This window comes from Ambystoma mexicanum, chromosome 2q, assembly GCF_040938575.1.
Source record: "Ambystoma mexicanum isolate Mex_15411 chromosome 2q, UKY_AmexF1_1, whole genome shotgun sequence".
Taxonomy (NCBI): Eukaryota; Metazoa; Chordata; class Amphibia; order Caudata; family Ambystomatidae; genus Ambystoma; species Ambystoma mexicanum.
Genome location: NC_090924.1, coordinates 147,617,293 through 147,626,851, shown reverse-complemented (window position 1 = coordinate 147,626,851; position 9,559 = coordinate 147,617,293). Strand labels below are relative to the sequence as shown.

Here is a 9,559-nt window from a genome sequence, read left to right as displayed (position 1 = left end):
GGAGATGCCCTCAAGCCAATCCTTGGAAATCATATTTACGCCTGAACATCTGCAGGTTTAGTGGCGCTCCCAAGGTTCCCCGTCTCATGTGGAAGAAAGCCAATCAGTCATTCCTTTCCTGAAATTCTGGGATTTGAAGTCATACATTTAAAAAAGGAAAAGACAGGCCAAGAAGTCCCAGAAGTCCTAGAATGAGACAAGAATGGGCGCCTTTCTAATGCGTGACATTAGGAATCCCTGCAGCTGTGGCTTCAGACTTTCTTAATCCTAAAATAGAAGGTGGGAATCGGAGAACCTCAAGGGAATCAATCGCACTTGCTCCACTGCAAATCTTTGAGAATTAGGCTCTAAAAGAGATGGGGATGGCTGGCCCCATACCAAACATTCAAGGGCCGTTTTGTTAGCTGCTGGTTGGGCCCTTAGTTAAGCTGGTGACAGCGCTCAATTGGTTAATTGCCTCTTCTGCTGAGATGTGTGGGCAGTTGCCGGTGAAGTCTTTCAGACCCAGCAGGGCAGCCTCAGGATGTCCTCGTCACTTATATGCCAAATGAGCATCATTGACTTGGGGAATAATAACTATTTATGAGGCACCAGTTTACAAAAAATATGCATTCAAATATTTCCTATTTATGGGAATGGAACAACAGGACATTTTTGCTATCTGTGCTCCACATTAAAATGAAGGACTGCTCTTTCAAAGGCCCTCGCTTCATGGCACCAACAACAACTTCATAGCACTAACAACAGCTGGTCGGATAGCACAGCGAGTAGAGCGCTCGCTTTGACATTTATGCAGAGCCTGCTGATGCAGGTTCCAAATCCGGCAGCGCCTAACTCAGCCTTTCATCCTTCCGAGGTCGATAAATGAGCACCACACACCGTTGGTAATAATAAGCAGTGCTCAGATGCCTGAGGGTTCGTAGCGCTATATAAATGCTAAATAATTATTATTCAAAACTTTTTTAGAAAATAGCATCAATTCGAAAAGTGTACATCATGGGTGCACAACATACGGCCCGCGGGCCAGTTGCGGCCCGCCGTGCTGTTTTGTCCGGCCCGCGAGGCACAAAGACTTTCCTAATGGAGGGCGGCCCGCAAGCAGCATCGGCCGCCCTCCATTAGGAAAATCTTTGTTGTCTTCCGGGCCGGACATAACACTGGCCGTCATTGGCTCAGCACACACGCACCACGTCGCTCCTACGAGCCACGTAGTGCGTGTGTGCTGCACCAATGGAGGGCCAGCACTACGGCTGGCGTGGCCAGTAAGGCTTGATGCCGGAAGGCATTTCAGCCTTGTTTGCCATGCCAGCCGTAGTACGATACCAGTTACCTCGCCAGCGTTCCAGCATTCCAGCTTACCTGCCTTCCAGCCTTCCAGCACGTCTCCGGTAAGTGGTCTGTGTGTTTGTGTTTGTGTGTCGGGTCTGTTCTGCTGTATATTTGTGTTGTGTATGTTGAGATGGGGGGTTGGAGGTCGTGTCGGATGTGTATGAATGTTTGTTTTTGAGTGTTTGTGTTGTGTATGTTGAGATGCATGTATGGGTGCATGCTTCAGAGTTTGTGTGCTGAGTTGGGGGGTTTGGGTCTGTAAGGGTGCAAGCTTGAGAGTGTGTGTGCTGAGTTGGGGGGGTGGGGAGTTCGGGTCTGTATGGGTGCATGCTTGAGAGTGTGCTGATTTGGGGGGTGGGCGGTTCGTGTCTGTATGGGTGCATGCTTCAGAGTTTGTGTGCTGAGTTGGGGGGTTTGGGTCTGGTGCATGTTTGAGATTGTGCTGATTTGAGGGGTGGGGGTTCGTGTATGTATGGGTGCATGTTTGAGAGTGTGTGTGCTGAGTTGGGGGGTGGGGGGTTCGGGTCTGTATGGGTGCATGTTTGCGAGTGTGCTGATTTGGGGGTGGGGGTTCGGGTCTGTATGGGTGCATTTTTGAGAGTTTGTGTGCTGAGTTGGGGGGTGGTGGGTTCGGGTCTGTATGGGTGCATGTTTGAGAGTGTGTGTGCTGAGTTGGGGGTGGGGGGTTCGGGTGTGCATGAATGTTTGTTTTTGTATGTTTGTGTTGTGTATGTTGAGATGCATGTATGGGTGCATGCTTCAGAGTTTGTGTGCTGAGTTGGGGGGTTTGGGTCTGTATGGGTGCATGTTTGAGAGTGTGTGTGCTGAGTTGGGGGGTGGGGGGTTCAGGTCTGTATGGGTGCATGTTTGAGAGTGTGCTGATTTGGGGGGTTCGGTTCTGTATGGGTGCATGCTTGAGTGTGTTTGGGGCATAGTGTTTGGTTGGGAGTGGGTGCCATGGGGCATAGTGTTTGGTTGGGGGTGAGGGAGCCATGGGGCATAGTGTTTGGTTGGGGGTGAGGGGGCCATGGGGCATAGTGCTTGGTTGGGGGTGAGGGACAGGGGGCATAGTGTTTGGTTGGGGGTGGGAGCCATGGGGCATAGTGTTTGGTTGGGGGGGAGGGAGCCATGGGGCATAGTGTTTGGTTGGGGGTGAGGGGGCCATGGGGCATAGTGCTTGGTTGGGGGTGAGGGACAGGGGGCATAGTGTTTGGTTGGGGGTGGGAACCATGGGGCATAGTGTTTGGTTGGGGGTGAGGGGGCCATGGGGCATAGTGCTTGGTTGGGGGTGAGGGGGCCATGGGGCATAGTGTTTGGTTGGGGGTGAGGGACAGGGGGCATAGTGTTTGCTTGGGGGTGAGAGACAGGGGCATAGTGTTTGGTTGGGGGTGAGGGGGCCATGGGGCATAGTGTTTGATTGGGGGTTGAGGGAGCCATGGGGCATAGTGTTTGCTTGAGGCGTGTGGGCCATGGGGCATAGTGTTTGGTTGGGGGTGGGAGCCATGGGGCATAGTGTTTAGTTGGGGGTGAGGGGGCCATGGGGCATAGTATTTGGTTAGGGGTGAGGGACAGGGGGCATAGTGTTTGCTTGGGGGGTGAGGGACAGGGGGCATAGTGTTTGGTTGGGGGTGGGAGCCATGGGGCATAGTGTTTGGTTGGGGGTTGAGGGAGCCATGGGGCATAGTGTTTGGTTGGGGGTGGTGAGGGGGCCATGGGGCATAGTGTTCGGTTGGGGGTGAGGGGGCCATGGTGCATAGTGTTTGGTTGAGGGGTGGGGTGCCATGCGGCATAGTGTTTGGTTTGGGGTGAGGGGGCCATGGGGCATAGTGTTTGGTTGGCGGTCGAGGGAGCCATGGGGCATAGTGTTTGGTTGGGGGTGAGGGGGCCATGGGGCATAGTGTTTGGTTGGGGGTGGGAGCCATGGGGCATAGTGTTGCACTCCAAGAGTGAACTCAATAATAAAGCTGAAACAGGCACAGTTAGGAGATGTACATCCTTTGCTTTTTTGAGGAAACCTGACTCAACGAAGGCCATACTCCTCTTGGGCAACCCAAACAGCAAACTATAGCAGTCCAAAATAACGGAATGTCCAATCAAGGGTCAATAAAATATATATAATTTAATTAAACAGACGATATACAATAACTACATTGAAATAAATGATAACAATGGAAATGTGTAGTACAAAATGTAAGTTTGAAATGCAATAAAAATCGTTACCCCTCAAAAACATATTCTTTTTCCATGTGTTTAATACAAATTGGGGGTTGAAAAAGCCTCCTGACATGTCCCGCCTACCGCCCCGCCCACTTTTACTTTTCGGCCCACTATAGCCCTCATGTAAGGTCAAAATCAGTTGTGCACCCCTGGTGTACATGTTTATGTTTTTATTGCTATTGTTTAATCCGGGCATTGTATATACACAAGTAATTTCTCAACGCATTATAAAAGCATCCTGTATGACTGATTATTGGGAGGAAATTAACAGGAGCGCAGGGTAGGATGGCATGGGAAGAGGCTTTAAGGAAATGATGGAAAAGGCAAAGGCCATCTCCTATGCAGTCTTCTCTATTCTTGCAGAGCTGTTAGTTGGCTTAAAGTCCTCACTTGATTTCTCAGGAGGTTGGAACCTTCCTTGACACTCCTGGGCGCCATTTTCTTAAAGAAACCTGTGTTCATTGGTTGGTGATCTCTTGGGCTTCTCCTCAAGGTGAGGTGATTTATGTTCCCAATCCCCACTGTTCTATGTGCAGAAAAACAGCACATGGTACAAGAATGCCAACATTAACTGGGCATCAGACGTGTGTGGTCGAAACAGGTATATATGACCTGCGTTCACCCTGCCTGGCATGAATGCATTGTACTGAATTTGCAAACCTTCCCCTGTGTATGGAGATGCCAATCTTTGAAGCGCTTTGAAACACATGGTGTATAGGCGCGATATATGAATAAACTATCATATCATATCATTCCACTGCAATTTATTTTTTAATTGCATTTTGCTGGTGATTCGCATACCACTATCACTGACAGGTGGAGACATGGTGCCAACTTTGATTGGCACCATGCCCCATCCGCCTGTACAGAGTGTGCATTTCTACCCAACCCTAATGCTCTAATCCGACGCGCAGTTTTTCTCAAGTACAGGCGAGAACCCATACTCTGTAACGGCTTGGTACATGGCTGATGTTCACACACGGATTAATGGCACAGAACCATCAGGAGCACCCTTCTTCCTGGAGAATAAGATGGCAAAGTCTCCATCGGCATCTAGCCTGCCCACCTCCCGTCAGGCTTCAACACCACAGCCGTGCTTGGACTCCACCTCAGCCTTTGCCATCACGCTTTGACTCGCAAGAGGCCGGCTGGCAGGGCAGCTCAGTGGGCAAGACATCTGCGGTCATCCTTCAGGGCAGCAGTTCTAAGTCTTTCCGTAGGCTGCCATCTTAAATGCCATTAACACAGGAAATAATGACACAGGCAATCACTGCGTTTAAAAGCAGAAGGGATCTGGCGTGGAGGGGAAACATACAAATGTGACAGTATCTGATCATTCATAGACAGAAGTCCCGATTTATGGACGCGAAAGCGTTAAGAGCTTGACTTAAGAGGGTGGGAGATGCTCTGCACCAGAGTATATTTGCCCCTGAACCGGAAGAAACCATTTCAAGACAGGAGTCTGCACGCCCCAGGGTGCCTGCCATTTGAAAGTTAGTAAAAGCACTAGATCAAACGTGCAATGAAACGTTATCTTTTTTTGTACATGGGCAATGTTTCCCTTGCTGCTAATGCTGGGCAAAATTGCACCTGCACTGTTGCAATTAGGCCACTGCTTATAAGGCACAGCCTTCATTAGTTTGAGCTATTAGGTGGCGCTTAAGTGCCACCCACACGCTGAAACTATTTAGTTTGTTTTATTTACTGAACATTTGTATGGCGCCTATACAGCACAAATTGTTTCCAGACGCCACAAGACAAAAAAGGGGGAGAGGGAGGGCAAGGGAGAAACAACAATAACAGTCCCGCTAGGCCTTGTGACATTCGGATAGTTCGAGTGCAGTGTCAAGAAGTGCAGCGGGAGCGGGCCGGTGAGGACAAGGGATGGGGTAGGTATAGGGTGACTGCATTGGAGTACAGGTAGGAAGGAGATGACGTGAGTAGGGACACTCAGCTTGTCGGTGTTGTTTGGTTATTTACCCGCCCACTGACAGCCAATGGCCATGCGCATCCCTTTGGCCATTGCCATCAACGACCCGCCGCTCCCTGCCCTAAACACTTTCTCCTGGGATCTCTGAGCTTGCTCTTCGAAGCAGTAACATCAAACTTTAGCCAGACAGTGTAGAGATAATGGCTTAAACGCAGCTGTAAATGCTTACTGGTGTAATACAAATGTCTTAATCAAGTGTGCCTCCAGCCACTTCATTCATATCTCTTCCATGCACTGAAATCCTGTTGAAAAACGAGCTGCGTCAACGCCAACAGTTTTAGCTTGAGCTATTAAGTAAGCATTTGCCAGGTACTGACATCATATGCCCCGGTAATCGCTCCATTTTCCAGCGATCTTGGGATCTTATGTGCAGATAGAACCATCCTGTCAGTGCCTGGCAAATGCCTATCCCACACCTATACAAAAGTCCAAACTGTTGGCTTTGTCAAGGCTTGTTCATGACAAGTGCCTAAAATGCCATCTAGACAGGCAATCCATACACGTCTAGGGGCACGCCTCCTGAAGAAAAGGGCTCCCAGTGTTGCTTAGACAACTAGCACTGCCACCACCTTTTTGGTCGAAGCTGATGATAAACAGCGCTGGTCAAAACCTAGGAAGGCAAATCAGGGCCTCTCCCCATTTACACATCCACACTCCTCTCTCCCTGCCATGATCAGCGCAGCTGCTTCCCCACTCTTTTTTGAAGCTACTGATTATGTCACCCAGCTACTGTACCGGAAACAAATACCATTATAGCAACTGTCATTTAATGGGCAGGATTCCTGATACAAGAGTGAGAGTGAGAGAGAGACAGACAGACAAACGCAGAGATAGTGCTGGAGTGCTGGAAAGCCAAAGCACCCACCACCTGCATACACACAAGACGCTTGGTGACCCAAGGTTGTTTTAGCTCTAAACAAGTGCCTGACCCATAACTATCTTACCTTGACTGCGGTCATAAATCCAGAATGGTCTTGCGGAGCTGCTCCTCTGTTCACTGTATTTTCGAGAGAGTTCCAGCGTTAAAGGCAGAGCTCATCATATTCATTTGTTTTCTAGTTCCTGGATTTTTCCGGAAACCATATCCCACCTGCCGTCGCTCGGGGAGGAAACCATAACGCCTTTCATGTATTTTTCTTTTTTGTGAACCATAATTTTTTTTGGGGTGTGGGAGAATGCCGCAAAGAAACCCTTCCTTACTGGCAGACAATCCAGCAATCCACTGGGATGACGTCCAAAGTAAAGAGAGACAGGGCCAGCGGGCTGTGGTTGCCCAACGCCCCGTCACTTCTCAGTCTGAGGGGGCCAGGTCACGCCGCAGAGATGCCTCAACAATGGCCACAGGAAGAACGAGCACAAAATGGCCGCCTCCGGGGGTCATCGCTGGCTGGGGAACACCTGGCACGAGCAACAATGGAAAGGGAGGAGAGGGCCGAGGCTCGGGTTAGTGCACACTGGGGACAGCGAAGTTCAAGAGCACAGAGAGCCAGAGTTTATCTCGAAACACACCCTTTCTGCAATAGGATGTGCCGAGTGTCGGATTTAGCGGACCGGATTCAATGTGTGCGCCCATCTACAGTGTAAAGTGCACACTGCCATTCGAAACGTCGAGGTTGTCACTCATCACGCATCTGCAGAATAAACGTTTCCATCGAAACATTATATTTGACAGCAGATGGGGACCAACATTACAGTATTTTTTAAAACCCCAAAGAGAATAAGCAAATAGTGCCATGTAGGTAGAAAAGAATGTAACGAGTGTATCTTCATTATTGACCGCTCCCTCAAACTGAACCCCTTTGCTTCAAAGTCCCACAAAAGCTTTAGTGAAATGTGGTACAACTCTGCCCCTCTCTACGTCCCATGAATATCTTACCACACCATGCGGTCAGGGCAATACGTAAGTTCGTGGCCAGATGACGAAGTACAGGGTCACACATGGTGTGGAAGGGCCCTGCCATGGGCACTACAAGAGTTGGAAGACCCCTCACGTTTCCGAAATGCACTCAACACCCATGTCTTCTCTCAATCTTTCTCCTCCAATGAGGCGATGGGACTGCCCCACCCCCTTGATTTCTACATTTGTGTCCGTATGTTGACTGTTGTCTTACCTCCGCCCCTCCTCCCATCTTCTCTCTGCACTTCCACGCTCTGAATACTCACGAGGCCTAGGTAGGCTAGCGTTTATCCTCCAGTATATGCATTGTTTCAATCCCATGTTCCCTCCCTGTTGCCATGTGGGCGCTTTGAAACACAATTTACTTGTTGTAAAAACGCCTAACTTATGCACAATAAATAAATAAATAAATCAAAATCTCCCCCTGTCCTCCATTTTATTGACGCACACTCTGAAGCAGCCGCTCCCATGCGCATAGTCTGCCAAATAAAAACCAAGCCCACACAATCAAACACACGCGCAGAATTTCCACACACACACACATGCAACCTTTCCATGTCATTTGTGGAACGAATGCCCTCTCATATTGCCCTAAATTACTCTAACATATTGCCATTGAATCAACTGCCGGATAATGAAAGGACCTTCCATGTTGCTTTGGTGTGCTCTAACGTATTGCCCTGGGAGACCCTACCATAGTAGCCCGCAATGCTCTGCCACATTGTAATGTGATGCCTACCATGCTGTCTTGGAGTGGTCTAAGACACTGCCAACTACAGCGATATGGAAAGCCCTCCTATAGTGTCCCGGAATGATCCACACTTCAATTGTATAAGCGTTTTACAAATAAACAATTACATTACAATATTCTACCACATTGCTGTGGCATGCTCTCCTAGACTGTCACTCAATGGCCTATATATATATATATTTTTTTTTTTATTTACTTGTGTATAATCAATATTCAAATGATTTTTACAAGAAGTTGCTAATAGCAGTTACTGTACATCAAAAAGGAGAGTACACAGGGAAAAGTCTCAAAGTATTAAGTTCACAGGTGTTCACCGAAGGGATGGCCATTAAACATCCAAGACCGGCCGGTCGCTTTCAGTTGCGCCACCAAGTTTGAGGAAGGCTGCTTCCAATATTTTAGCCGTGACTACCGCCCATCGGGACTTTTCGCCAGATATCAGACGGCACCACCACGTATACTCGTCGATCTGAACCGACTCCAGCCATAGTGGTGTCAAAAATGGGGCACGGATTCCATTCAAAGTCGGGCAGTTTAGGAGAAGGTGTCGGATGTTCTCCACGGAATCAGGGTCATTACACAGTCTGCATGTGGTTAAGCTGACCAGCCGTCTTCTCCCTAAGATTTCTCGAGTGTGGAGCAGATTTAAACGAGCCCTTAAGAATATTGAGCGCAATTTTTTATCTGGAAATCTTAGACAGTATGCCATAGGAAGTTTTAATTTGTTGTAGGTTGGAGGGAGATGGCTTGAACACTTGAAGGAAGCTGCTTTGTCAATAGTATTAATCCAATCCTGCAGTTTTAATTTTTCACTTACTCTTTGTGGGTTAGTTATCAAGTCGTTGAGTGAGCATTGCAGGTCTTCTAATTTGGCTTTTTGACAGTGAACCCATTTTAGGACCGTCTTGGTGTTAGTTGATTTTAATTCCTGCCCAATAATTTGAAAGATTGGCAAGCTGTCCTTAATTAAGGTTTTCCTGAATAGGGCAAGTGAGGCCCCACTGACGGTGGCGCTTAGCGACAGAAGACCCAACTCTCGTCTGATCACTTCAATAGGGATTGCATTTGGAAGGCCTAAAAGAGACTTCCATATATAGGCCTCTAGTTTACGCCATAGTTGGAAGGGTACGCTGAACATGGCATCCATGCCGTAGGTCAATGTGGGCACCATTTTTCCCTTATAAAAATTAATGGCCGGCAATAATGAGAATTTGCCGAACTTCCTGTCAAGAGCTCGTAGTTGGGCGGTCAGTTGTTTCGTTTTAGCCCAAAGATGTTCCTGCATTTTGAGTTCTTTGGATGACCCATCTATGAGCACGCCTAGATATTTAAATTGTTGGACCACTTCGATTCGAGTTTCGCACAGTGACCAAGG

General features: G+C 48.4%; 1 protein-coding gene across 4 annotated transcripts in view; it reads right to left on the bottom strand.

Moving 5' to 3' along the window:
- Nucleotides 1-9,559, bottom strand: part of GJC2 (gap junction protein gamma 2) — a 495,946-nt gene that overhangs the window by 151,666 nt on the left and 334,721 nt on the right. The window contains exon 1 of one of the 4 annotated variants that reach the window (XM_069647053.1): nt 6,481-6,567. The exons of the other annotated variants lie outside the window; for them this stretch is intronic. The gene's annotated coding sequence lies outside the window, so the exon portion shown is untranslated. Of the gene's footprint in view, nt 1-6,480; nt 6,568-9,559 lie in introns of those variants that run through there. 4 annotated transcript variants of the gene reach the window in all.